Source organism: Platalea leucorodia (assembly GCF_965183815.1).
Source record: "Platalea leucorodia genome assembly, chromosome: 30".
In the NCBI taxonomy this organism is placed as follows: Eukaryota; Metazoa; Chordata; class Aves; order Pelecaniformes; family Threskiornithidae; genus Platalea; species Platalea leucorodia.
The window spans coordinates 439,381-453,213 of NC_138852.1; the positions used below are offsets into that span (position 1 = coordinate 439,381).

At 53.4% G+C, this 13,833-nt stretch overlaps 1 protein-coding gene across 1 annotated transcript in view; it reads right to left on the minus strand.

The window, feature by feature from the left end:
* Window positions 1-13,833, minus strand: part of LOC309601277 (olfactory receptor 14A16-like) — a gene marked incomplete at both ends in the record, with an annotated part of 28,751 nt that overhangs the window by 13,910 nt on the left and 1,008 nt on the right. The window lies entirely within an intron of this gene.

A 13,833-nucleotide genomic window follows, 5' to 3' on the forward strand; every position in this document is an offset into this window, starting at 1 on the left:
CCCTCCCTGGGTCCAGCAATCGTGTCCTTTCATCACAGAAAGCAAGGAAGATGGTGAGAGACAAGCTCCCCTAGGTAGATCCAGTCCCCTTCTCTTTCAGACACCCTGAAATGGGATCCAAGTGAACACAATCTGGGGCACAGCCTTTCATTCCCCTGCTCATCCTCTGGGCATTTTAAAAAGGTGCCTGCAACATTTATATTTTCCCATTTTCAGGGAGTTGCCACAGATTCCATGACCTTCTAAAGATGATGGAGAGTGGCCTCACAGTGACATTGGCCTGCTCACTCATCTCCCTGGGATGCTGTCCCTCCTGTCCCATACACTGGGAAGGATGGAGTTTGCTCAAGTGATCCGACTTGATCCCCATCCACTGCTGGTTGATCTCCTCCAGAGTCCTGCCCTGAGTCACAGAGGCCTGGGAGACCTTGCTGGGGAAGACTGAGGCAAAGAGGACACACAGAATCTCACATCTATCTACACCTGCTCTTCCTGAATTCAGCAGCGGCCACACAGGATCTTTGTTTCTTCTTTAACCGTTCCTGAAGCAGTAAACACTCCTTATGGTGCCCTTCAATTGCCTTTCAAGTTTAGACTGAGTTTTGATCTGGACCCTTGCTGTGCTTGGAGGATGCTGTCCTTGAAGAGCAGCTGTCCTGAGCTCTGCCCCCATGTCACAGCTCTGTCTGCTCAGGAACAGCTTCAGCTCCTCCTGCCTGTGCCCCTGGCTGAGGGCACTGCTGCACATTTGGGCTGAAGCAACAAAGCTGTGCAACCAGGCAAGCTCTGACTTGCTGTAAGGAACCCTGGTACCAAGCATCCAAGACCCCGTGGGTGCAAAAGCAGAGACATGGTGTGGGCAAAATAGAGCTGCATGTCTTCCTAGCCCCAGCTCTAAAGACCCAGCATGAAATGCCTATTTCATTGAACTGAGGATAAGTTCCCAGCTTGAAGAAATTAGATCTTTCCTTGTCACCTTCCTGGGTCTCCTGCCTAATGATGGGACAAAAAAGGGATTCTTATGCCGAAGTCTTTTCGTGATAAGAGAAATGACACTGCTGGAAGTAAGTCTCTCTCTCCCCAGCTGAGGGAGGGAACATGAGTAATGCCTTCAGCCTGTTTCCCAGCAGGTTCCCCTGGAGCCCCAGGGACACCTGGAGGGAGCCCAGAGGGGCAGAGAAAGTGGTGCCTTGGGCTGGGCCTCTGCTGCTGAGCTGGGCTGGGCTCCTGGGATGCAGGGAGCTGCTGGCAAGTGGGCAGCACTGCAGAGAGACAGCTCTGCCCAGGAGCAGCTCCTCTGCAAAGGGCAGCAGGGCTGAGGGCACTGCCTGCAAGTGCTGAGAGGAGAGGAGTGAGGCAGAGACTGTAAGGCAGTGTGGAGTGGGAGGATGGTGAGAGCTCACCGCATGGGAGAGATCTTCACAGCCCTCTACATGGTAAGTCCCTGGTTGCAGGACAATGTAGCTGGTGTTCCTGGAGGGATCTCCAAAGGCTGCTACATCCCACAGCCTATGGGATTTTCAGGAGGACTCTCACAGTTTCTCTAATGTAGAGGAGGAGGACATGCTGCAGAAGAGGACTTCCCTGCTGCACCATCAGAAAGAAAAGGCAATACAGCTGCCTTCTTCTGGGCTTTTGAAGGTCGGTGTGCACCTGTGTGTGCCCAGGGCTGTTCTTCAGAGCAGGGTCCCTGCACCCCAGGGGGCTGTGTACCAGGTCAGGGACTCTGCCATCTGACCGGGTCAGCACTCAGCCCACCCAGGGAGCACCCTTCAAAGCTGCGGGGAGAACCTGTGGGTGGAAGCAGGGCAGGATCCCTCTGCTGCCCAGAGGGTGCAGCGTGGGTCAGGGCTGCTCAGACTTCTACATCACCCGGAGGACATTTGCAGAGGGTCATTCTAAAGGGGATGTCAAGGTAGGGGATTGCCTGAAAGGGAAGAAATCCCTGCTTTGGGCTTTTCCATTCCTGGTTGGCTGGGTGGGCAGTGCGAGATGGGAATTTATTTCTCTGCTCTGGAATACGCAATGAGACCCCAGGTCTTATCAGGACTTGTCTGAGCTGCTCCTTAGCCCCTGCACACACAGAGATGCCCCTGGGCAGTGCCCTGCTGCCAGGAGGTGCCTGCAGGGCAGAGCTGAGCACACAGCAGGTGGGATGGCCTCTGTGAGCACAGAGGAGATGTGGGGACAGAGAAAGAGGTCGTGGCCAAGAAGAGCTCCAGGCAGCAGAGACATGGCAGGAAGGAAGAGAGAACTGCTCCCAGAAATGCTGTGGGAGTGGGGAATCAGACATCTCCCTGCCAACCCCTGCAGTGCAGGTGCTTTCACTGGAGCAAGCCCCTGGTCTCCTCACTCACACAGCAGAGCCTCTGCCCTTAATGGCATGGAGATTTGGCCATGAGTTGCCCTACCCAGCAGCCTGACCATCAAAGAGGAGAAAACCTCAAGGGTCTGACTGTGTCTCCCTCTCCTGCCTCCCCTGGCAGGGCTCCTTTGGCATGTTCTCCTCTTCTCCCTGCCGCCCTTCTTCTTACTGGTACACTCACTGCTGTGGGGAGGTGAGGATTCAAGTGCAGCTCAGACACCAACGCTGCGTGTGCTGTCATGCACATATGGCCATGGAGGAAAAGCATCCAGCTCGCACCCTGTTCACCTGTGGGGCTCTGGGGACTGCAGTGTGTGCGGCTGGCAGGGATCTCACCCTCCCTTCAGGACATAACAAATTCAGGAGAGTTGACTCTGTCCTTGGGAGGTCCTGCTGGGCTGCAGGCTGCCCTCCCGTAGGGCACAGCTCTCCCAGGGCACCTCTGTGTTTTGCAGGAGCCCCGTGGAGAAGACACCTCGGTGCTAAGGCCATCGAAATGCTGCTGGGTGGCTGCATGTGGGCAGCTGTCATGAGCCCTCTGTGCCCCTGGTTGGGAGGGCAGAGCTGAGATCCTCCTCAGGTTCGATGAGGTGGGGTGAGGGTTTGGAGGTCTGCACTGGGAAACTGCATTCCTCTGCTCCCAGCACTGGCCTCTTTCTTTTGGGGGGAACACCCGAGTGCGATAGTCCTCCAGGTGGAAGAGCTGCCAGCAGAGGGCAGCTGAGAGCAGGGCTGATGGACAGAGTGGCTGTCCTCACTCTGCACTAAGGGACAGTCCCTGTGCCCAGTCTCAGCACCCACAAGGTTTCCCTTGCAGTGCAGCAGAAATGCCAGGCATTGCTGCATTCAAACCACTCCTCAGCTGCGCTGGGGCAACTAGAACAGAAGGCACAACCCAAACTCCCCACAGCTCTGCTCTGTGGTCAGGTGAATCGGGAGCCAGAATGCTGAGAAGTTTTCTTATATCACAAGCAGATTTAATCTGAGATCACCCCGAGTTCCTATTTACCTACTGGTGTAGAGCAGGATTGACCCCTGCAGAGCCCCCAGCAGAGCCTGCTGCTCACTGGGGCACCCTCAGCCAGCACCAACCACAGATCATCAAAGCTCTTGCTGAAAAGTGAAAGGCAGTTTGGAAGCATTCTGTAAGAAATTCAATAGATTTTTCTGAAAGCAGTCTGCCCTAACTTCTCCCTTCCTTTACCTCCTTGAACAGATCCCCATGCCCAGAGACAGCAGATGTCCAGTAACAGCTCCATCACCCACTTCCTCCTCCTGGCATTTACAGACAGGCGGAAGCTGCAGCTCTTGCACTTCTGGCTCTTCCTGGGCATCTACCTGGCTGCCCTCCTGGGCAACGACCTCATCATCACCGCTGTAGCCTGTGACCACCGCCTCCACACCCCCATGTACTTCTTCCTCCTCAACCTTTCTGTTCTTGACCTGGGCTCCATCTCCAGCACTTTACCCAAATCCATGGCCAATTCCCTTTGGAACACCAGGGACATCTCATACTTGGGATGTGCTGCCCAGCTCTTTCTGTTTGTCTTTTTGATGTCAGCAGAACTGTATTTTCTAACCATCATGGCCTACGACCGCTACGTGGCCATCTGCAAACCCCTGCACTATGGGACCCTCCTGGGCAGCAGAGCTTGGGTCCACATGGCAGCAGCTGCCTGGGGCAGTGGCTTTCTCCATGCTGTGCTGCACACTGCCAATACATTTTCACTAACCCTCTGTCAAGGCAATGCTGTGGACCAGTTCTTCTGTGAAATCCCCCACATCCTCAAGCTCTCTTGCTGAGATGCCTACCTCAGGGAAGTTGGGCTTATTGTGGTTAGTCTCTTAGTAGCATTCAGCTGTTTTGTTTTCATTGTGCTGTCCTATGTGCAGATCTTGAGGGCCGTGCTGAGGATCCCATCCGAGCAGGGACGCCACAAAGCCATTTCCACGTGCCTCCCTCACCTGGCCGTGGTCTCCCTGTTAGTCAGCAGTGCCATATTTACTTACCTGAAGCCCCCCCCATCTCCTCCCCATCCCTGGACTTGGTAACGGCACTGCTGTACTTGGTGGTGCCTCCAGCAGTGAACCCTCTCATCTACAGCATGAGGAACCAGGACCTCAAGGATGCCTTATGGAAACTGATCCAATGGGTGCTGTTTCACTGAGAATAACCTGCCTCCCCTCCTCTGCATGTTTCCCAGAGTTTATCTTATGGCACAATTCTGCTTTTTTCTCTCATGATAATTCTACTTAGAGAGAATTTACTGGGTTTATCCTCCTTCTGTGGAGGTTTAATCCTGTTGTGTCTGACTCTCGCACAACACTGTGTCACATGTGGCCCATCAAATTGTAGCTCTTCAATAAAAGGGGTCCTCCTGGCTGCAGTGCCTGAAGGCTGGGCTCTTCTTCCAAAGTTCCTTCCAAGAAAATGTCCAAGGAATTGGTCTTTTAAAATTTCTGTTCTGCTTTTATTCTCAGTGGTTTTGGGGTTAAGTGCATGGTAAGGTTGGGTTCCACTGGACCAAGTGTTCTGGCTTTAAAGGCTCTCTTCTTGGTGTCTAATGGCAGTGGAGATGGTCTATCAGCTCCCCATTCTTTCCCCGGCTTGCTTCTTGTATGATGGGACACATGGCATGTACCAGACTCTCTAGAAAATACTTTGGAGAAGTCAGAAGAGGAGACGATGGGGACTCCCCACATGCCCTGGGCTTGGAATGAATGGACACTCAGAAGGTGAAACACCCTCAAAGATTAAGTCCCCCAGAAATAAAGCGCTAAATTGTGGTATCTATGAAAAAGGACTCTGCAGTGCCATGGGAGTCAGTGGGAACCCAGCAGGCACAGGGAAGGGAGAGTGGAGAGCTGCAGGAGCTGCCTGAGGACCCCCAGGGCCAGGACGCTGGTGCTGTCCTGGGGAGTGGGGCTGGTGGCAGCAGAGGAGGGGAAAAATTCAGTCAGGTTTGGGGTTCACCTACAAGATAAATTCAGGAGAACTAGAGAGTGCCTAGCCTCTGTTTCCCCATGCCCTTGGAACCAGCACGAGCCGTGGGGCTGATGGGGAACCTGAACCCCACTGTCTTCCCCCCAGCAGCTGCTGTGCCCTTCAGAGGGGCTGGGGCTGTGGGGTGAGTGCCCAGAGCTCTGCAGCAGCCTGCGCTGGGCAGTGCCATGGAGCCAGCCCAGGCTGGGCTGCTCTGCTGGGCTGGGCTGGGCTGGGCTGGGGAGAGGGCAGGGGAGGTGGGGAGAGGTCGGGAGGGTCTGGGCTGGGCTGGGAAGTGCCCGGGAGAGAAAAACACCAGTGCAGAGCTAAGGTGTGTGAGTGTGCGGGGTAGGGGCAGCCAGCACTCCCAGTGCAGAGCCAGGTGTCGTGGTGAAGGAAGCAAGGCACCAAAGGTGTAGAAGAGAGGGGCCTGGTCTGTGCCATGTGCCCTGAACACCCCGGGGAAGCTGCACCAGCAAATTTGTCCCAGACCAGTCCCACCCACTGGCCATTTCCATCTCCGGCCATACACCCCAGCCCTGAGGAGGATCCTTTGCTGCATGGTCACCCCCATCCTCCTCTGGGGCTTAGTGATACCCAACTCCACTGCCATTATTAATCAAAATGAAAGTCATTTCCTCCTGACTCTCATTACACACCAAGTCCCACAGCTCTTGCCACAGCTGATCTCTCAGCCAAGCCTCTTCTCAGACAGCTCCAGCCCAATCAGGTGCTTGTCTCAACCAATTTTTAAAATCTCCATTGACTGAGATCTGCCCAGCTGGGCTGGGTCCTTGCTCTGGTGTTTAGCTCTGAGGGATTTCTGATAAACCCAGCTCTCTCAGCCTCTCCTTCTCCATTATGTGCTCCAGGCCCCAGCCATCCTTCCGGCCTCTGCAGGACTTGCTTCAGTCTGTCAGGATCTTCCTTGTGCTGCTGAGCCCCAGGCTGGACACAGCAGTCCTGCTGTGCTGGTTCTGTAGTGCGTTAGCCTTGGCCAGCAGCCAGACACCCACCCAGCTGCTCACTCGCACCCCCAGCTCAAAAGGACAAAGGCAGAAGATAAGGTGGACTAGCTCATGCGTCAAGATAAAGACAGGGAGATCACTTACTCATTACTGTCATGGGCAAAGAAGAGTTGACTTGGGGAAGATCAACTGAATTTATTGCCAATTAAAAGAGATTCAGTTAGAGAGAAAGCATAGGAAAAATATTCAAGACCGTTTCCCCACCCCACTCCTTCTTCCCAGGCTCAAATTACTCCATTGCTCCCAATTCTTCTACCCACCCCAACCCCAAGAGGAGCAGGGGGGATGGTGAATGGGGATTATAGTCGGCACAGAACATCTCTGCCACTCCTTCCTCCTCACACTTCTCCCCTGCTCCAGCGTGGGTCCTCTCCACTAGATATAAGGAAGAACTTTTTTATGATGAGGGCAGTGAAACACTGGCACAGGTTGCCCAGAGAGGTGGTAGATGGCCCATCGCTGGAACCATTCAAGGTCAGGTTGGACAGGGCATTAGCTGTGAAAAGCAGCTGGATGTGTTGGTTGGGGATTCACAGCTTTGGCAAATCCCCAGCAAACCACAGCTTTGTGTTAGAAGCAAAAGGCAGGGAGGACAAAAAGACATTTGTAAAGCCTAGGTACACAGTGAGGTGGGGAAGCTGGGGGGTGGCCAAAGTCTGCAGGAGAACTGCTGCAGGCATGGGACAGCATGGGAGAGCCCGTGGTGGAGATGACTGAGGGCCTTGGTGGGGCTGGGACTTCCCCAACACATCCAAGATCTCTCTCCTCTCAGCTATCAATATCATCACTGCCACCAAGAGCCACGAGGGGACACCATTTCCTTACAACCCCATGGCCTTAGTGCCTCCTCATCCCCCCCTAGAGTCCAGGCAGTCCTAGGGTTGTCCTGCACTCATCATCGCACACCCCCACATCACACTGCTCCATCAAGAGCCCTGAGCAACGCATGAGGAAACGGATCTCCCTTCCCAGGTGCCAGGGATCAGAGTTCACCCATCCTTCTTGACGAAACCCATCAAGGGCTGACGTGGCAGCAGAGCCACCTGCACATTGCCTTGGTCACCTGGAACCAGTGCTGACCTCTTGCCAGTTTAAGGCAGCCCCCAGGGAGGGGTACCTCCAGCCGTGCTTCCCTTCATGGCTTCACCTGTGATGGCCCTCAGGGGGCCCAGTGACACCCTCAGAGTCCTGGAGATTTGAATCACATTTTAAAGGCTTCTTCAGCGGCTTGTTCAATCTCCTTTCGGTAGCTGCAGTTCGGGAACTTGGCAGCAGAGGGCTCACGGAAATGCAGATACCCTAACATGCCAAGGCCCTCTGCAGTTTTCTTTAATGCCTCCCTTCTTGGGTGGTTCATTAGGGAGAGTTCAGGAGTATAGTCTAAATGAGAAGATGTCAAAAACAAACAACATTTTTAAAAGATTTGTTCATTTTCATTATTTTTCTGCTTACAGAATAAATGATATAGACAGTCTCCAAGTCATATTGATCCCGAGGGTCTCATGATGAAGTATGAACATGCGGGAAAAGCAAGACCCTTTTTGTCAGACACTCTAGAGACACTCTTCACCCCCCCACCCCACCCCACCCTGCCATTTCTCTCACCGATCACCTGAAACTCACATCACTCACGTTAAAATCGAAGCTCTTCCCACTCAGGCTGGAGCTGAATGTCTCAGCCTCCATTTCCTTCTGCTTTCCTTAGAGAAGTGGCTGCACAGACACACAGCATTTCTCTTAGTTAACAAGAACAAAAACAAAAAAAGGAAGAGTGGTTCAGTGAAGAATAAAAAAAAACATTCCTCAGGTGTCTATGAAGTCCAAGTTGCCTCCACTAAATCCCACTTGTACTTTTGAGGGGAAAATCTTCAGTGAGATTAGTAGGAAAAGGACAGAGAGAAAGGCAATGAAGGAGTTGGCTACAGAGACAGTCAGGAGACAGGAGCAGCAAGCTTTCAACTGCCTGAAGCTCCAAGCAGCACCTGGGTACCTGGGGGGGGGAGGGTCTGAGGGAATGGAGAGTAATGGGAGGAGGAAAACCAGAGGGAGACTCAAAAAGGCATCTGTGCAGACAGTCTGCTGGAGAAGATGACTTGAGAAATGGTCAGCTGAATCAGGACATGTGGGAATACCTAGAAGATTAGTGAGATTCAGTACACTCCATACTGGAGAGAGCAGTGGTCAAGCAAGTGCCGGGAAGATCAAGGTTTCTTCTCCCGAGAGCAGTACACATCCTGGAGAGTTTCATGATGGCAGCACAGGAAAACATTCTCTCTCTCTGAAAAGTATTCAAACATTTCAGCTGATGAAAATGTTCCCATACTACATAAATGTTGAGAAAATGTCCTCATCTTTGCAGGCCGAGCTCAGTTCCTGACCAGAAGCCTCCAGTGCCACTTCAGGAGGTCCTGGTGTCCCTGATACACTCACCTGGGACTGGGAGTGACCACACGGGGCCGTGGGAGACCTGGACCCTCCAATGGAAACTGCAGATGGAGGGTGGCACCAGGCATCTCTGCTCCTGTAACTCAGTCCACCCTGGTTTCCAAAATTGTTCTTAAAAAAAAAAAAAAAAGGCACTCCTATTTCTAAATTCCTCCTTCTGAAGTGAGTCTCTGCACCCACCTCTTCTCTGCTTCCATTACCTATGGAGCTTCCTCTTCCAAGAAGTTCCCTCTTCACCCAAGCTGGTCTTGTCAGCTATGTACTCACTGCTGCTCTTTGTGGGTGATTCTCTCGTTAAAGACAAGCTGTACTGAGTTGTGCTGCCCTTCACTGCTGCCCATGGGATCCCCACTAAAAGCCCCCTGAACAGGCCAAAGTCTTCCCCTCTCAGGTCTGACACCTGCACTCTGCTCCTCTCCGTCCTCAGGCTGCTCAAGAGCTGCACCCCCCTATTTCATGGTCACTACAGTCAAGGATGACCCTGGTGTTCAGGTCCCTGACCACTCTTCATGGTTTGCAAGGACCTGATCCGGGTGAGCATCATCTCTGTTGGTCCAGCTGGTGGCTTTGCAAAGAAATTGCTCCAACACCCTCCAGAAACCTATTGGGCTGTTTTCACAGTGCTGTGTTCCCCTTCCAATGAATGTCAGGGTCATTAAAGTCCCCTCAAAGAGCCCCATGTCACTGATCTGGAGGCTTCCATGGGTTGCTTAAGTAAGAGCCTGTCCACCTCCTCCCCTTGATCACCAGTTCATTATCTCCCACCACAATGTCACCCTAACTGGCCTCTCCTCCGATCCTCACCCACAAGGGCTCACCCAACCTGTTGACTTTCCCAGCAAGGAGCTCCATACATCCAAGCAACTCCTTCACACAGAAAGTATTCCTCTTCTGGTGCTCCCAGCCTGTGCCTCGTGAAGAGCCTTTATCCATCCATTGCAGCACACCAGCTGTGGGAGGTGTCCCACTGTGCCTCAGAAGTCACAGCTTGTGACAGACCTCGGGGCTCCAGCTCCTCCTGGCTGTTCCCAGTCAGAGGAGAGTGTTGCACATCTGGGCTGCAGCCCCCGAGTTGTGGCTCCAGGCCAAGTTCAGCCTTGTCATGCTGAACAGGGACACCAAGCACCCAAGAGCCCACGTACGCAAAAGCTTTGCTGCATGGCAGAGACATGCTGGAGCGGATGGCAGACGGCATTGTAAGAAAGACTTGAGGTGCCCCAAAAGAGAGCAATGCCTGCTGTCCCCAAGGTCCGAGAGCAACAGGGCTGGGCTGGGCAGCCCTGGCAGGAGAGGGCATGGCTGTCTGTGGTGTCTCTGCAGCCCCGGAGGGCCTTTGGTGGAGAGAGGCACTGATCTCCTGGAAGGACAAGGTGCTGCTGAAAGCGTCCTTGGGTGTGGACATCCTGTGATCTAGGCACACTCGAAATTCACTGGGCTCTTTGAAGACTCACAAAGTGAGGAAATCTTCATTATCTTTATGGCAATCCCTGCCAGGACCTTCTCCTTGAAACATCCCTTAGGAAATATTCTGGGGCTGAACTGGAGCTGTGAGCAGCCCTGACCCATGCAGCACTCTCTCAACAGCAGAAGGACCCTGCTCTACCACAGGTCCCTTCTTCCACCCACAGATTCTCCCCACAGTGCTGTTGGGAGCTCCCCGGGCAGGCTGAGCACTGACCCTGGCACACAGACCGCTGGGGCACAGGGACCCTTCTCTGAAGGACAGCCCTGGGCATCCCTGGCTGTGCACCCAGCTTAACATCCTTGCAGTCATCCCCAGAGGAAGGCAGCCATCATGCCCTGTTCTTCTGATGGCGCAGCAGGGAAAACCTGCTCTGGAACATGTCTTCCTCCTCTGCACTAGAGAAGCTGTGAGAATCCTCCTGAAAGATCCCACAGGCTGTGGGATGTAGCAGCTTTTGGAGATCCCACAATGATCTGCAGATGCAATGCCCTGCTTCTAGGGACTTACCGTGTCAAGGGCAGGGAAGATTTGTCCTACAATGAGCTCTCGGCATCCTCCCACTCCTGGTTGCCTTTCACCTCTCTCTGCCTCACTCCTCTCCTCTCAGCACTTGCAGGCAGTGCCCTCAACCCTGCTGCCCTTTGCAGAGGAGCTGCTCCTGGGCAGAGCTGTCTCTCTGCAGTGCTGCCCACTTGCCAGCAGCTCCCTGCATCCCAGGAGCCCAGCCCAGCTCAGCAGCAGAGGCCCAGCCCAAGGCACCACTTTCTCTGCCCCTCTGGGCTCCCTCCAGGTGTCCCTGGGGCTCTAAGGGCTGACAGCTCCTGAGAGGCAGCAGGGTCTCTCCTGGGGAGGGAGGGCTGACACAGACTGATGTCATCACTGCCTGTCCCTCTCTGAATGCTGGAGAGATGCATTTTAGAAGTGGCATTTTCCCAAACATGGCGTGGTGGTCTATGAGAGGTGTAAATGTTCCCGTCCCTTTACCCCTCTCCCCATCACATTCCCAGGCGGGACACCTTGGCAGTGACAGGAACAGATCATTTCCCCCCCAGCGCAGGGCAGGGATTCAGCAGAGCCCATAAGGTTTCTCCTCACCAGAGACTGCAGTGGGGTTCAGCTCTCCCCCATGCACCCCACAGACCCACAGCACCTGGGATTCCTCTTGCTTCCATGGGGATGGGGGGGTGGCAGTCAGCTCCTCTCACACAAACTCCTGGTGGCATTTGAGGTGCCAGGGGTGGTCCAAGACTTGTGGATGTGTCTGTAAGCTCTGATGGAGCATACCTGGGACACCCACACCTGCCTGAGCATCAGCTGTGGGGCTGGTGGGGAGGGTGCCTTGGCCACCTCACATTACACCCAATGTTTAGGGCATCTGAACATGTCAGATTCACATTTCCATGGCAGCTGCTGGACTTTCAGCTGACCAAGAGGAGGAGTGCACGAGAAGGAGGGTCAGACCTGTCTTGCAGCACCATCCACTGCACTCCCTAGAGCTCAGCTCACTGCAAAATTCAGGCACGTGCACATTGCTGCAGTGAAGGCACCCACGTTATTTCAAGGCTCTATTGTAAATGGCATCATAAAGGCTGGAGTGCAGGCTTACCTCACCTAGGGACTTTCTCAGGGGTACCTTTTGTTCCTGGAGATTGGCACAAGGTGCTGCCGAGCCAGCTCAGGCAGCAAACTTCTCTCTTGCAAGGCCATCATGGCCCAGGCCTGCATTTCTCTCCCTTGGGGACTGCAGGGCTTGTTGTCTTCATGAGCACCTCATTTCATCATTACATTGCCACCTGCCATCCTTCCCAGCACACCTTTGTTCTGAAGCAAAGCCTTTGCATACGCGGGGTCCTGGGTGCTTGGTTCCAGTTTTCTCCATGAGAAGCCTTTGCTGAGCTGCTGCAACCAGAGTGTGCACCAATGCCCTCAGCCTGGGACACAGGCAGGAGCATCTGGAGCCCCTTATTCCATCACGGAGCTTCTGAGGGAACCACGGCGGTGACGTGGTGGGAGAGGTTGCACAGCTTTGGGTACTGTGATGGATAGATACAGGCTCTTTAGGAGACACTGGAGGTGGTTGGGGAAGGTGAGAGAATGAGACCGGGGCATGCCCTCTATGAAGGATGGGGCAGGTTGAATGTATGGTGGGGCAGAAGACAGGCTGCGTGAGCGTTTGTGGGTGAGGAACAGAGGAGAAACCAGTGAAGGTGACATGAAGGAGGGAGTTAGAACCATCAGTCAGGGTGAGGAAGTGGACAAAGTCTTCTGTAGGCAGCCCGAGGAAGTCCCCAGATCAGCAACAGTTGCACTCACTGGATGGGCAAAGTGCTTGGGTGCAAACAGTCCCATGGGGTCCTGGAGAGTCTTGGGGTCAACTTCTTTTCCCAGCTGCCAAGCTGGCCAAGAGGGTGAGTCAGGGCTGGTCAGGGATGTTGAAGTGTCAGCCTTGGCTGTGATGACCATGAAAATGTTGCGTCCCGGTTCCCAAGGGATGTGAGGCAGGAGACCATCAGAGCTCAGGTTTGGGATCTCTCTGTGAGAGAAGCAGACATTGTCCTGCTCAGGGCTCTGGTAGTAGGAGATCCCATGGAGACGAAGCCCTGAAAGGGAAAAATCTACGAAAGCTGAGAGGCCTTTAAGGACGTGTTAAGTCCCAGTCTGATTGTCAGGCTCAGGGAAGGTTTGTAATGATCCCAAGGGCGAAATTAAGACACAAACGAGGTCATATGCCGCCAATCAGACGTTTTATTGGGTAAATATAAAAGAGTAAAGCGATAGGAAAGGCAGGAAATATTAGGAGGAAATTAAGCAAGCATTCAGAGAGATAAGCAAAGGATAGTCACCACTATGGATCCAGCGGCGTCCCGTTGGTCCTGTCTTCATTTTTTTGGTGGTGGATGGCCACACTCAGGTGTCGTTGTGCCATCTTTTATCTGGTGTTGGAGAGGGAGTTTGCCCTCTCGTTTCCATTTGGTTACCCAGGGCAACATCACGTACCCAACACATGCACATCTACTGGTGGGGCAAGCGGCCTGACCGAATACCAGTTGGTGTCCTATTCTTGGTGGTGCCCGATAAGCCAAAGAATGGCCTGCTGCTTCAGCAAGTTTGCACAGGTTTCCTTGCCAGATGGTGCTACCTGATAAGCCAAAGTGTGGTCTGCCCTCGGGTCTTGTCACACAAAAGAGTGGTCTACTGTCCGGTCTTATCAGATAAACACACACAAGCAAGCTTTGAGACAATTGTTCTTAACACTTCAGTCTCTTACAGATGCATCTCCTTCAGGGAGCGTGGTGACACCTCGCATAACGTCTGGACTATAAAACCTCCCAAACCCAGCAACAATCACGACAAAAAACCCACACCGGTCCCTCGGAAAAACCCCAATCCATGGCACGAGAAAAAGTTGGAACCTCTTATTTCGGTTTACCTGCTAACAGCTCTCACTATTCTTGCTTGCCCTTCGCTAAGAATTTTTTAAAAGCTTTCCTCATTGCATTTGTAGTGTAAAAAAAGATCTTCAAGCTACAGAGGAATGGTGAAAAGG